Source organism: Lepisma saccharinum, chromosome 29 (assembly GCF_977018435.1).
Source record: "Lepisma saccharinum chromosome 29, izLepSacc3.1, whole genome shotgun sequence".
NCBI lineage: Eukaryota > Metazoa > Arthropoda > Insecta > Zygentoma > Lepismatidae > Lepisma > Lepisma saccharinum.
In genome coordinates this window covers 17049983-17065811 of record NC_139257.1, presented here as the reverse complement: position 1 = coordinate 17065811, position 15829 = coordinate 17049983, and the positions used below count along the sequence as shown (strand labels likewise).

The 15829-nt window shown below is 37.0% G+C and overlaps 1 protein-coding gene across 3 annotated transcripts in view; it reads left to right on the top strand.

Moving 5' to 3' along the window:
• LOC145981299 (sodium-coupled monocarboxylate transporter 1-like) overlaps positions 1 to 15829 on the top strand; it is a 102448-nt gene that overhangs the window by 21975 nt on the left and 64644 nt on the right. Inside the window, exon 1 of one of the 3 annotated variants that reach the window (XM_083114488.1) lies at positions 6271 to 6407. The exons of 1 other annotated variant lie outside the window; for it this stretch is intronic. The gene's annotated coding sequence lies outside the window, so the exon portion shown is untranslated. Of the gene's footprint in view, positions 1 to 6270; positions 6408 to 14715; positions 14891 to 15829 lie in introns of those variants that run through there. One more of the 3 variants, XM_083114487.1, reaches the window with a different exon arrangement.

The window sequence follows — 15829 nt, the reverse complement described above, 5'->3', positions numbered from 1 at the left end:
AAATGTCGTTAAGTAGTCACTGACACAGGGTGTCTATCAAAATAACAAATCCAAAATTCTTGACTTTTTCTTGAGCTGTCTTTCCTTTCTCTTGACCTTTTATCACTTTTTCTTAACATGTTTCTAAGCGCCCCCTACTTAGGTATAGTTGGAAATTAAGAAAATATATATATTTTCATTCAATGAAAAACCCTCTACCAAAAGGCCGGTTAAGATGAAAACTGAAGCTTTCATTTAGACTTGCTTTGATTGTTTTTAATGCATTTAAAAATTAATGCTTCACACTTCACCCTGGATGCGGAGTGGTCACATTTATTTAATGTTTTTATAAAACTTCATGCATAAAAGAATGTAATTCTTAAGAAGCAAAGCAAACTATTAACAAAAATTCAATACATTTTCAGATTTCCAAATATTCAATTTTATCAAAGCCCAGTACAAGTATATAACAAGGTAAAATCACAACACTGTAAAAGAAAAAAATAGCAAAAATTCTTGATTTTTCATGATATTCTTGAATAGTAGACAGCCTGTGACACTATTGTGAAGTGGATACTATACATCCAACATATTACAAAGAATTACGCCACAATATTTTATGTCTTTATAATTATCGGGTTTAGAAGGAGTAAACCCAGAAATAAGTGGTGTTGCAAAACCTCGCCACCTAAGCAGCAGCGTCGCTGTCCAATATACGTCACACTAAGATTGCCGAACGGAAAAGTACCGACGACGGTTCCACCTCTGTACACTCCACCTTTTCTAGAAACCCCAGATTACTGGAAGAAAATCTAAGAGATTGTTCAAAACCTTGTTAGAGCCAACTTGGGAATACTGCACCCAAGGTAACTTAATATACTATAAGGTAGCGCCATCCGAAAATTGCCGATCATGCACGAACGCGTGACGTCATGTGGGAGGATCGGTTATGCTCGTTGCCCCTTCGGTTATGTTCGTTCGGGGCTTAGCAGAAGCAAACGGCCGCTATCATTTCTATGCGAGTTTCAGAGAGGGAAAGTGTTTCATTACTTTGAGGGGTAAATATTAATTATCATACTTCGGGATGGTATTGAGGTATTCCTTTAATGATTAGTAACATAATTAAAACATGCTACTTTTAAAAGATGGGAAAATTGCACATGCAAAAGTATTGTAAAAATTCATTTTTCTGAAACATGGTCGATATATTACAAAGAAGGTTGTCCGTGTTTTAATTAGAATTTCAGATTTCATCACTTCATAAATCGTATTATGATTTTAATAAGAAACGTTGCATGCTAAAGAAGAATTGCATAGTGAAAGAGTTACAAAGAAAGATTTGGTTTATTTTTGCTTTTCTGTCTTTTTTTAAACATGAAAGGAAAACCCATAAGAGGATCTCTTTCTTTGTTTCCACAAGCCGGCCTCCTTGGCGTAGTGGTTAGCACATCGCACTTCAACGCCAGAGATTTGGGTTCGAATCCTGGCTTGGGCATGGATATTTCTGAGTGTTCATTCATCATTTCATCACTCATCCCTATCTTCGCAAATTAGCCAAAAGTGGCACAAGAAGCGAAGTAAAATGAAGCAAATCAATCAATCAATATTTGTTTTCACATATACTATCACATTTACTAAATTCTCAATTTTTCCATTAAGGACAAATCAATGTCATACCCGATTGGATTCGAATCCGGGACCCCTGGCGTCGAAGCGCGATGTGCTAACCACTACGCCAAGGAGATCGACAGAGGCCTCCGAGGTACTACGGGCCTCACAGAACGTCACAGGAGTACTATCGGATTATAAATTATGGATATTAGAGTTTGGATAATAAATAAATAAATTATATAATATATAATCTATAAATAAAAACACACCCGTTCTTTATTTATAGAATCTCAAAGAGAGCGATAGTTTGCCAAACTAAGAAATAATCCTATCTTGTTCTCACGATAATAAAAATAGAAGGCATAATAAAAAATAAATTGGGTTTGACTATAGATTGACACAGAATTGAATAAGCTGAATTTTGATGTGACTCGTTTTTATGTGGTTCTACTGATTAACTTTTAATTGGAGTCCAAACTTGAATATCCGTAATTTTTAATCCGATAGTAGTCCGGTATAATCTATTTACAACATTTAACACAACGCAGTACAAAAGCCTAATATTTAGTTTTCTGACTGAATAGTTCCTTCTTATTCATTCAGAACGTTGCAATCATTTCCAGGAACATTTCAAATTTTACATAACATCAGAAAGTATTAAAATTATACTGATATACTTAAAATCTAATCTTTACCATTCTCTATAATGTAACTTTATTTTTGAAATTAGCAAGTGAAAGAAGCAATATACAATCTAGATAAAATTTTACTCTGCATTTGATACTTATTCTAAATTCGAAAGAATTCCCAACCTTCTTCATATATTTATTTACTGTACAATAATTTACGTACGGATCAAAGTTCCACATGCAAAATTTTTTTGAAAAGTTTTATGTGGAGGAAGAATGATGAAATAGTTTGTAAGATAGTAGTTTCAGACTTTGAAAACGCAATTCCATTTTGTAATTTGCAGATATTATTAATTTCTCTGGTTCAAATTTGGCTGCAAGTTATCGTTGTCATAGTTCTAAAAAGTATTTTTTCGTATTAAGAACTTTACATACAAACGCGTGCAGAAGACGAGCTAAAGTGTACAAGTACTAAGTTAACCTACTCGAAATACTTGATGAGTACTAGGAACATCAAACTTAAATGTCTTAACATACTAATTCAAGCCTATAGAAATAGATTTTTGATCACACGGTAAATGAAACGCTTTGAGAATATCGATGAAAATATCTTAGTTTAATTAAACAATAAAGGAGAAAAGTTACATGAACTCACAATGATTGACCGTGCACCTGTACGAATCATTATTCGTTAAAGGACTTTGTCCGCAGATTTTCCATTTCCATTCCCATGTGTGTCCGAGTTGTATAACCGGAAAATATACTCCAAGGCTGATATGCGACACACATTTGTACATTAACGAAGTAACTTGCATTACACTAATCTTAGATCTTGCTCTTTTTGACAGAAATGTAGTACAAAGAAATAATGTAACATCCATTGGTTTATATTGAGTACAAGGGTACAAAATTATTCACAATATATTTGTGAAATACCAAAATTGAACAAAGTTGCAAACATTTTAATGATGGGTGTAATATTCACTCATGCAATATTTACCATCGTGCATACAACGCTATGTAACTCGAATTGAAGATGTACTAAGTGAATTTCATTTCGAATAGCGTGAAAGTTAGTACACGATCTTCGAAATGCACATTTCCGACAACGTTTTTCACAATAATGTAAACTTACAAATCACAATAAACATCGGTCTGTGTTAAATGAAATTGTTAGTAATTATAAATCCGTCTTACATAAAATGTACTTAACAAATCAGTTAGGCTCACTACGTACTTCGCACTAGTTGAACACATTTTCAAGATATTGATGACTTCTCTTGTAGTACTGTCGGTTAGGTTACGTTCTATATTTTGAACTTTTTTATTTGGTTAAAGCGGTTGAAAGAGGTTTGTAATCTTTAATTTATTTGCTTCATTATGCAGATGTGTATTTCTCCTTTGTAATAGATCGAATATGTTTTCCAACAACGAAACATTGCTTGCAGTTTGTGTATATACCAACGTCTATATATTTTTCACTTTTTTGGCAGCATAGTCTTTATCCTGTTTAGGGCACGTTTCCTTATTGTGTGTCTTTCGTAGCGTACAGCTCTGCAAACCTTATCAGCACGTCATACAAGCGAAGCATATTGTGAAGATAAGTGTTTAGGAGAACTACACCATTTCATCGATTATTTGGTACTAAAGTAATTGGATGTAATTTTAACGATGACACTGCAGTTGGCTTCAGCACGTTCTTTGGTGGAAAATACTGAAATTCTGCTTTTAGATCTCGCACATAATCTTCTTCACAATAATTGGCACTGCACACTTGCATTTTTTACATTTCGTCTACAAGCATGAATCCACTGTTTACTTACGCAATTATCGACTGGAAATCTATGATATTTTATGTCAGTTCCTTTAGTTTTCTGGTTATAGTTTTCATAGCTTGCTACAGCACAATTAGACATGATTGCAGTCTAGAAGTACAAAAATACAATAAAAATAAATCGAACGCTACAAAATCAATAACCTGCTTGTTCCGATTTTTGCGACGTGTTAGTAGCTAAATGTACCCCGCACCAAAGTTACTGCACATAGCAACGAGCACCGTCAAACCCGATCCTCCCAGATGACGTAATGCATACGTACTTCACATAGCAACGAGCACCCCCTGTACTGCACCTTCAAGTTGATCAACAATAAAAGGACATTGTTTTCCAGTCTAGTACTGGATGTCTGTGCGGTTTTAGGATCAATTCAATTCAATTAGGGTATTCAAAATTTCTGCAGATGTACTACAATTGTACCGTTCACATTTTAGATGGATGTTTTGACCACTTCGAACACACTAAAATATTTGAATTAAGTTCAAGCAAAGCTGACTCTGTGTTCCATCATTTATTTGCAGTAATAATGTAAATATACGAAGACATATTATGTACTACAAACCTAAGTAAAACAAGCAAGTCTTCATGATCATTCATTGTGTGTAATTTTTACACAAATCAATGATCATTAACTGTAAGTTACTTTTACAGTAACTTTGAAAGTACCAGTAACTGTAACTGAGTTACTTTTAAATGAATAACTGTAACTCGGTTACTTGTAAAAAGTAACATACCGGACCCTGAAAATATCCTGTATGTTCAAAATAGTGCTTGTACTGTGGGTTGTTGTCATTTCACCTTAGGTGATTAATAAGAAATGTATGCCTTGAATGCTATTTCTACGGAATTAGTACATCATTGCCGCATTTGTTATTTGATACTGTAGAAGTCTATACAAGTATTTTACCTGTTCCAACCACACCGTCACAAATAGATTTTCTATGGTATGTGGCGAAAGAGCTCCATTTGGAAAAACTTCAAACAGCACAAATCTATCTTATTAATTCTTACTTCATATTACGTAGCCAAAAAAGAACTTCCATATTGAGATCAAATGCATAAAAAGAATGTCCTCGAAGATAAATTTGCTAACCTTGGGAATGTTAATGATGATTATAATTTTTTTTAAAAATTGAAGACAATTGAAACTAACTTAGATACAGTAGAACCTCGATATTACATTATTCAGCGGACTAAGATGAAAAAACTTAAAACGCGGGAAAATGTAAAATCCAGGAAAATTTCTTAACAATTTTCTATATTGGGACCACCAACATTAGATCTAAATGCAGAAGAATGTAAAATAGAGGAACTTAAAATTGGGGTTCCATTGTAATTATTGTCAATTTTAATTAATCTATAAAATTTGGAAGGAGCAAGTGCTTGCTTCCCTTTGCCCACGACAGGTTACACCTATGCTTACCTTCACACATAGTGAACAGAAATTTTGAATATTAATGCCTTAAGACATATTGTACTTCAGGCTTTGTGCTAAGTACATAAGCATTTTTAATAAGATTAACTTTTAATATCATTTCATGCAAATTATTTTTTATCACCCTGTCTCTGAACCCAATTTTTCCATCAGGCATTAGTACACACTCTGAGCTACCTACATATGAAATTGGGGGGAAATTGAAGCCATTTTTCTAAAAAAAAATACATATAAAACTATACATAAAAATACATGTTTTTTAATGCACTCATCTGAAACCTTATTTAAATAAAAGCTTAGACTATTCTGAACAAAAGAAAACAAACTTGAAGTTTGTACGGCAAACATTATAACCTAATGTGTGTCATTCAAATTGGAGCCTCATGTGGGTACACGGAGATTTTAAAAAGCACATAACTTCTGAACCGCTTGACCAATCTCAAGAAAGTTGTCATTTTTGTAATCAGCATCAAAAGTTCTATAAGTATACCGAATTTCATCAAATCGGAGATGGTGGGTGACATTTTCACAAAATTCTGGATGATTTGACATGGTGATGACCCTTGAGCATATCTTGAAACTTACGTAAGTAATAACACGATGTGTGATATTCGTGAAAAGCTCAAATGACACAGAACAAACAGAAATTGGAATTAAAAGAATTACAGGATTTTCACCCATTCTCACACGTTTCGCAATTCCAAATACAATTAAAGTTACGTAACTCGCGGAGAACTTTATCAGAGTGGGAAAAAATTTATTGCTCTGAGTTGCTGAGAATCCAATATACACATTGAGTAAAGAACAAAGAACGTGAAGCAGAATAATAGTAAACACTCGCAGAATGAAGAGTTAAAATACTAGGTTTTCTAGCTCTTGTTATTTGCTGTGGCCCGAATATTCGTTGCTGTTGCATTAGTAAGTATACAGAGAAGTAATTTTCGAATATTTTTTACTTTAATTTAAGACTTTAATTGAGACTGGTACAGCATAGGATCCATTTGCTTTTGAACTAGTGATCTTTTGCTTACAAGATGGTGTCTTAAGGTAAAATCTTATGCTTTGATCTTGAAATATTGCTTGTAGCACTTGCTTACATGGAAATAAGAATTTTAGAATGAATTCTAAACAATTTTATTCTAATACAGAAACGTCATATTTTGTATATACAGGGTGTACCAAAAGTCCCATCACCCCCTTTGAATTGTAGACAAACCTGCAAAATGTTATTAACAGCATGCGTATGCATGGTATACCATTAAATCAGACCAATGGCCACCATTTACTCTGTGTGCACACCTTCATATTCATGGCACAGTATTATTCGCCTCCAGGTGCGATTTGAAATCCTCCGTAACATAAGATGTCAGATCTGGGTTTCAGGTGGCCATTTTAAGAGAATACCTCAATGATGTGTTCAGAGACAAATGGATTGGACGAGGATCGCCAAATTTACCAGCATCTCTAAAATGGCCACCCCAAAGTCCAGATCTGACATGTTGTGATCTTGTGGGGACACATCAAACAGAAAGTCGCCCATAATCGTTATCAGACAACTAGGGAACTTCAAGAAGCTGTTCGCAGTGCGTTTTCTTCCCTCACGCAAGCCATGTTACGGAGGATTTCACATCGCACCTGGAGGCGAATAATACTGTGCCATGAAAATGGCGGTTTGCAAACAGATCCTCTGGAGTAAATGGTGGTCATTGGTCTGATTTAATGGTATAGCATCCTCTCATCATACGCATGCTGTTAAAATAACATTTTGCAGGTTTGTCTACAATTCAAATGGGGGGTAATGGGACTTTTGGTACACCCTGTATATTTACGACGTAGAAAATCTCATAGTAGCTTTATTAGCACAAGAAAAGTGTAGTCGGCCATTTTGTCAATGTGATCGAATAGAAGAACAAAATGGAGGCCTGTGTCACGACGGAGAAATTGATTGGCTCTAAAAATTTTGAAGAATCTAAATTTGAAACTGAAATAGTTCGACATCATGAAGTTTAGATATTTTCCCAATTTAATTTTCCAAGCGCTGTTTTTCCTATTGCCTCAAAACCCTGTAGATCTACATTAAACTAAATTTAATTTTGTTGTGTACATATACTGGGGACGGGGCATAAGACTTCACGTGGATCAGTGTATTAAGCCATGGAATGCATAAACATGTATAAGCACTATGAAAATGCACATTGTATATCAGGAGCGTATATTCTAGGCTAGCTAAGCTATCAGCGAAGCCTGAAGTCTAGAGATTACAATACAGGAGAAAAATCGATCAGAAATTGTAAATAATATTATTCATATCAGTGAGATGATGATGCTGAGTCTGGAGTTAGCAACCTGATTTCTTATGAGTTGGCAACCTGATTTCCTATGACTTGGCAACCTGATTTCTTATGAGTTGACAATCTGCTTTCTTATTAGTTGGCAACCCATAGGCGTAGCTAGAACTTATATTTGGGTGTGCACAAAGAAAAAAAATGAGGTCTTGCACCTTTTTAATAGCATATTTTGCAGCACTATCACTTGGCTCTTTAACTGTACTGATGTTTGAAAAGGAGTATAAATTCACTAAATGACAGTGTTGAAAATTTCTGAATATATGTAGTAGAAAAATCAAATTGCATAGAAATTACACACACAAAATGTTCATAAATGTTACAAACAAATACATCAAAATACACGTCATCTATAACAAGAGACGTCTGTCAAAGGGTACAATGTTCTTAAACTCATCAATAACTTCATTTACATCAATAGACTAAGCTTTTTCCTGTTCCACAAATAGGAAGAGCAGGGCTTCCAATCTATCCTGCTTCTGAGTTGCTCTTAATTTAGTTTCAACTTGGGTAAGCTTGGAGAAAGCTCTCTCACACGTGCAGCTTGTGACAGGTATAGAAGAAAAGCGCTGCAGTACAGAATAGAATGCAGTAAATATCTTCTTTCTCCAATGACATCAAAAAATCGAAAATCTATAGACACTCGTTTCATCAGCGATAATGCACACGTTTGTACCAAGTAATGACATTTTCAACTTCTTACAAACTGCCGCTTATTTTCTCTCTTATTGAAATATCTGTCATTAATTCTCTTTGATAAAGCAGCCCATTAGGGTGTGCCTAGGCACACCCTGTAGCTACGCCTATGTGGCAACCTGATTTCTTATGAGTTGGCAACCTGATTCTTATGAGTTGGCAACCTGATTTCCTATGAGTTGGCAACCTGATTTATTAGGACTTGGTAAATTTATTTCTATTCATAGCCTAGGACCACGTGACATAGTGAGATAGTTCATATCTTGGATTCAGTATACGCCAATGTTTTATAAATATATGGTTCGTAATGGATATGAACACGTAGAGATGGTTAACACACCGGATTTGTAGTAAAAAAACAAGACCATTGTTTGTTCTACCCCCACCATCCGCAAGAAGAAGTCTTTCTACCTGAAGACGAGAGAAGATATGCTCTTTTGAAACGTAGCTGTAGAATATGTACAGGTAAATATGTAAACAATGAGTAACGTCCAATTAAGTTTAAATGCTAATAACAAAGCAGTACTGTCGGGCAAATAATAATACTATTAAAATAAATTAATGTACGTATAAGAATTGGTACTCTGTTGCGGAAAATTACACGAAACAGTTCTGTTTCGTTTTGAATACATGCATAGGCGCCGACTCCATGGGGCTTGGGGGGCTCGAGCCCCCCCAATGTTAACGATGTGGGGACAGAACCCCCCCCCAAATAATTTTGCTTAAGAGCATCTAATGTATTATTTTCCTTCTCTTGTAAAGTTTACTCTGAATTGTGCCCATGAACTTAACTTTAAATACACATTTGAAATTTTCTAGACCATCAACTTTGGGGAGCTGTGACCGCTAAACCATCAACTTTGGGGGTGGGCTATGACCAGAGACAGCAAAACACATGACTTATTACTATATACTAAGTATGTAATTATGAGTATTGTTAACATTTTTGCTAAAAAGAGTTTCAAAAGACGATATGCATGAACTAGGGTATTTCGGGCTACAAATGGCTCTCACATTACATTCAGAACGAGATCATTGATATATTAGGGAGATCTGTTTTGCGCTCCGTGGTAGCAGATGTTAAAAGTCGGGAATATTTTGCTATTATGGTTGACGAAACTTGTGACATATCCATCCGTGAACAATTGACATTTCGCATTCGAACTGTGAATAAAATGTTTGATATTTTTAGGAATTCATGGGCTTTAATGAGATTCCGAACACTGAGGCCAAAACTTAAAACAGGGAGAGAGTGAGTCATTCATTAATTTATTTCAGTGATAAAAGCCCCCCTAATAATTTTGACAAGTCGGCGCCCCTGAATACATGCAAAAAGATCACAAGGAGTTAAATGAAATGAATAGCGACCTTCTTCATCGGTGGAGGTGAGCACCGAATTTAGTATTTCAAAGAAGGAATGGAAAATTTTTAGAGTGTGTGAATCAACGAAGTGAAAAAAAAAAATGTGTTCCAAAATAGGGATGTGTGCCAACTTACAAAAAAAAAAACCGGGGGAGAGAAAAACAAGTTTGGTGAGATGCGGGGAGAAGTACTGGTAAGTTATTTTTAGGAAAGGGTTGGAAATCGAACATAGACGAGTGAGAACGTTACATCCCGAACGGAACATGCGTTCCGTAACGTTTCCGTTATGTCTAGAATAGAGGCTTAAAAAACTCTTCCCAGAAATACAGTTGAGGCTGCTTTATACGTAACTCAGTTCTGCGTAATTCTGTTTTATACGTAAATTACTGTAGATCACGGCAAAATATAAATTAAAAACGTGTTAATTAAACCTTATTTGTACGTAATGCATTTATACATAATTCGCTGTTATACGTAATAATGTTCACAAGATACAGTTCATTTGTACGTAACCAAGCTTCAACAATGTCACAGAAGTGACAGTTTTCACTTGCTACTGGTCGGCCATGGGAAACAGCAAGAGGAAAAGTTACACGCTTGATCAGAAAATAAATTTTTTGCGGCAAGTGGACGCTAATCCACATAAAACTAAAACTGAAATAGCTGCAGATTTAGGCATCACTTATTGCACTGTCATTAGTAAAACAAATGCTATTTTAGACGATTTTTTTAAAAAATGTGTAGTAAAACTGTAAAACTACAGTGTCTACTGTAGTATTTCAGTACCAAAGTGTTCACTAATAAAGTTGCAAATGTAATGTATTTAAGAATCAAACTTTTATATGCGTTAAGTTACCACTTTATGACAAAAATAAACTGTATTGTTTCTCAATATATATATATATATATAACTGCAGTATTTTAATAATGATATGACATCGTATCCAAAACTGATTTATACGTGTTATTTTCTCTTCAGCTTGACCATGCATGCATAACTCAGGTTGAACTGTACAGGGTGTCCCAAAATGATTACCCTGATTTCATCATGTTGTTACTTTTTTGCACTGATTTTGATTTTTCTCTTGCATATCCGTTGGACCAGTCGTCGAGTTTTTCTGGATGTATGCAATTAATATGCAGGTTCGTCACAAGAAAAGGCTCAGTGTGTCGTGTGGCTGGCTGAGACGAAATCACCAAAAACAGTGCAACGGAAGTTTCAAAATCGCTATGGAAAACAACCACCAGACGTGAAGTTCATAAAATTTTGGATGCAGGTACAGTCGAAAAATGTAAAATATTAGATCAGATTAAACAGCAGCAGCGCCCCTAGTGACGAACCTGCATATTAATTTCACACAGCCAGAAAAACTCGACGATTGGTCCAACGCATCTGCAAGAGAAAAATCAAAATCAGTGCTAAAGAGTAAAAACATTATGAAATGAGGGTAATCATTTTGGGACATCCTGTATATCCTGGGATTTGACCGAGTATCCCCTCCAAAAAGGCTCAAGGGGCATCTTGGGCAACCGCAGAAAAGTTTTTAAGGTTAGTCAAAATGGGTAAGTTTTGTGACGTGACAAAACATGTGAAACAGAGATGTTTTGAGATTTTGGGACTGAAAGAGAGAGACTGAAATAAAAGAACGATATTTGGAGAAAACAGAGTGGAGAAAAGATAAAGAAAACGAATGCATTAGAGAGAGAGAGAGAGAGAGAGAGAGAGAGAGAGAATGAATGAATGAAGGAGGGAAGAATTAAAAGAAACTTGAGAGAAAGAGATAGAAAGAAAGGTGTTAAAATAAATAATGAACAAGAAAAAGAGGGAAGAAGTAAAACGAAATAGATTCGAAGACATAGAAAGGTAGGCGAAATAATCTAGCGAAATAAAAGCATAAAAACAAGGGGGAAACATTTTTTCAAATTCCAAGAGGGTGTGTCCTCCCGGAGAACAGAAAACAGTATAAATTGACGCTACTGTATAATTTTAGAAGGTGTAACAGAAAATTTGAGAGAGAAGGGTATAATACAATGATGATTTATTGCTGTGCGAATAGTTTTCTCTGCAAAGCTGAATCCAATCAGTTCGTGAAGCAATACAGTTTGGCATTCTGCGTCAGTGACCAGTGAACAATTGGTTATACGGGTCAGGTAATGGTAGTCTTCTGAAGTAACCCACTTGGCAAGTTCGACATAGGAAGCAAAAGGCTGCCAACTTCGTTCTGGCTATGTTTCATAAACGGGCATCAAGTTAAGGCAAGGCCACATCACTTGCAGATATTGCCCAGCTGTTGGTTTCAATGGAAACGCATCGCAGAGAGAGTGACGTATGTAAGAAGGGGGCTTCAGCTCTCACCCCCCTCTTACAAAAATGTCAAACTGCCCCCCCCCCAAAAAAAAACACTTGGCTCGAACTATAACGCTGATTCATAATGTGCTGAAAACCACAAAAAAAATGAAAATTGGATTTTTTCCAAAGTGACTTTAAAGGTGTACTTCCAGAGATAAATAAGTCTTCATTTATTCATTTTATTACAATTAATGATCATTGACTGTTTAATTAGTTTATAAGAACTTTTTCAGCAGAAAGTAACTGTAAAAGTAACTAACTGTAACTGTGTTACTTTTTAAAATGAGTAACTAACTTTTCGTGTATCAGTAACTGTAATTCAGTTACTTTCTTGAACCAAGTAAATAACTGTTATTCAAGTTACTTTTTGTATCAAGTAATTAACTGTAATTCAGTTACTTCTTGAAGCAAGTAACTGACTGTAATTCGGTTACTTCTTGAACCAAGTAACTAAGTTAAATTCAGTTACTTGTTGTACCAAACTAAGTTAAATTCAGTTACTTCTTAAACCAAGTAACTAAGTTAAATTCATTTACTTCTTGAACCAAGTAACTGACTGTACTTCAGTTACTTCTTGGACCAACTAACTAACTGTAATTTGGTTATTTTTTGAATCAAGTAATTAACTGTAATTCAGTTACTTATTGAACCAAGTAACTAAGTTTAATTCAGTTACTTCCTGGACCAAGTAACTAATTGTAATTCGCTTACTTTTGAAACCAAGGAAATAACTGTAATTCAGTTACTTTCTTCAACCAAGTAACTAACTATTATTCAAGTTACTTTTTGCATCAAGTGATTAACTGTAATTCAGTTACTTCTTGAAGCAAGTAACTGACTGTAATTCAGTTACTTCTTTAACTAAGTAACTCAGTTAAATTCAATTACTTCTTGGACCAAGTAACTAACCGTAATTTGATCACTTTTAAAACCAAGTAAATAACTGTAATTCAGTTACTTTCTTGAACCAAGTAACTAACTTTTATTCAAGTTACTTTTTGCATCAAGTAATTAACTGTAATTCAGTTACTTCTTGAACCAAGTAACTAAGTTTAATTCATTTACTTCTTGGACCAAGTAACTAACTGTAATTCGGTTACTTTTAAAAACAAGTAAATAACGATAATTCAGTTACAAAAATTATGACAAAAAAGCACTGAACTTCGATTTTGAGACACATTTACGACCAATGGCGGCGTCACGGTAGAGAGGGGGGGGGGGGAGAGGTGCTGGGTATTCGACTAAGTACTGTACCTTCATGATCGCTTTATCAAAAACTCCAACACGTAATGGCATCCGATTTTCAATTCTTCCCTGATCAAAGCATGTTGCTTTGCATGGAACATTAAAAATATTTGTTTTAAAGAAATATTACAAACTTGGAGTTGTAGATCTTGAAGTTTCGGTTCTAAGTCAACTATATGCACAGTTAGGCTAATCGGGACTGGACCTACGGTTTTGAGTGCGATCCGAACAACACTGAGTTTCGAACCCGGGACTCCTGAATTGCCAGGAAACGACGTTACTACTACGCCATAAGGGAGATCTATTTGTACGTCTACTTATTTGCAAGCTGACAATGATATTAGTAATGTATTCATCTCTTGTTGCTCTTTAGGAGCCCACACAGTACCCCTAGCTATGGCTCTACACTCTGTCCCAGCTAACTGTGGACCAGGCGAATGAGAACAAGTCTCTGCGCAAGTTGTGACGCGAGGCGGCTCCACCAATGAACAGTGAGAGAAACGAGATTGCGTAATGGGCAACGGGAGTTACCCGATTTCCTAGCTTCGCTCTGTCAGCGTTGCCAACTTTTGAAAACAATAAAACCGTACGCACACGGCAAACGGGCCGTATTTTTGTCTCCAGGTCCGTACGCTTGGTTTATGAATTTCTTAGGGTAATATTAGGGATAAAACAGTACAGTCAGGACCGTACGGTTGGCAACACTGCGCTTTCAGCACTCTATTTCCTTCCTCCTCCTCTGCCGGTATGCGGGGCCGTGCTCTACAGTTAGCTCGGACAGGGTGACGCGAGACGACTCCATCAAGGAACACGTGAGAGGGAAGGGGATTGCGTGGAGGGGGAAGCGACTGCGGTTACCAGCCTTCCCAGCAGGGTGTACGGCTTCGTTCTGCCCACTCGACCCTCCTTTTCTGCCGCCATGCGCACCCTTGCTCTCGAGATAGACGGGACAGGGTATAGCGGTTTTGTGGGAGACACCGTCCACCTTTTCTCCCACGAAGGGGCTTACGTCGACTGCCCCCTTCTTCCCCATTGGTCAGTCCAGTGCCGTCGGCGCAATGCATGTTGATATGTAAACACTCGTGACACACACCTAGATCTGATGCTACTTTCTTCAGTGCCTGGCACAAGAGCTCTCGGCGTGACTCCCTCAGCCCCCCCCCCCCTTCCCTGGGCGACTGCCAGAGGGTGGGACACCCACGCAGACTGCGGCCTTTTAGGTAAACCAACAATCGAGGCTGCGACACGTGTTGCACACATACGCCATGGGCCAAAGTCCATTGAAGCATGTGACGTAGCTAATCAAGCGGCAGTCGCTGCACAGTCAAGCATCGGTCGGCACAGCGCGGCTGACAGAGGTCAAGGAACACTCGCTTCTGTAGTATCGCGATGGAATAACTCTGGTATGTACTGCTTGCCTGTCTGTGGAATCTTGTTACATTGTTTAACTTTAGCATGTTGGTGGTTGTTTTAATTGCACTTAGCCCGTGGCGTGCCCTGGATTTTCGACAGGGGGGTTACGCATACTTGTTTTAGTAACCATCCCTCATTTTGCCACTTTTACAGGAATACTGGGCCAAAAGGGTTTTTTGACTGTCACCAACCCCCCTTGGTGACGCAACCGAGAACTGCCTCGGGAACTAGAGCGAGTGTATTGGCCCCCTATTGAATTAATGTGATTTCAAAGATGTAAATTAGGATTAATTTTCTTGACGCGGTGCAGAAATTTCCAATATTAGATCATTTCACGTCGCCTTTCTATCCCTTGGTTTAACGCGGCGATGAAGATGAGGGTAAACTGGTGAAGAGAAGTACAAACTGATATATCCACGCAGGGTTTCAACCAGGAATCCCTGGCTACTATTTGTTGCCCACGGGACGAGACGGGACAGGCTTTTAAAAATTCGAGACGAGACGAGATTGATCATGTGTCCCGAGACAAACGAATATTTTCGAGACGAGACAGCATTTCACAGCATTTCCACGAGACGAGACAGGCTAAAGTCTCGTCTCGTGGGCAACACTACTGGCTACGTTGCGATACGTCCATTCTACATCCAGGGTTCTATTTGATGATTGTAATTTAGCGTTTCCTTTCCGTTTTTGGCTAAACGCGACGATGAGGATGAGTGAAGATATGACGAAATTGATGAAGGCCACTGACGAAGAACATCCATGGCCAGGCTGGGATTCGAACCCGGGACCAATGGCGTCGTAGCGCGATGTGCTAACCACTCTGTCGAAGAGGTAGGTTTTCGAACGCAGCGCCTTACGATGGACACTCAACCACGGAGGATGCTTGAAGGATAAGATTTATAATAATGGTGTACTGTATCAGGGAT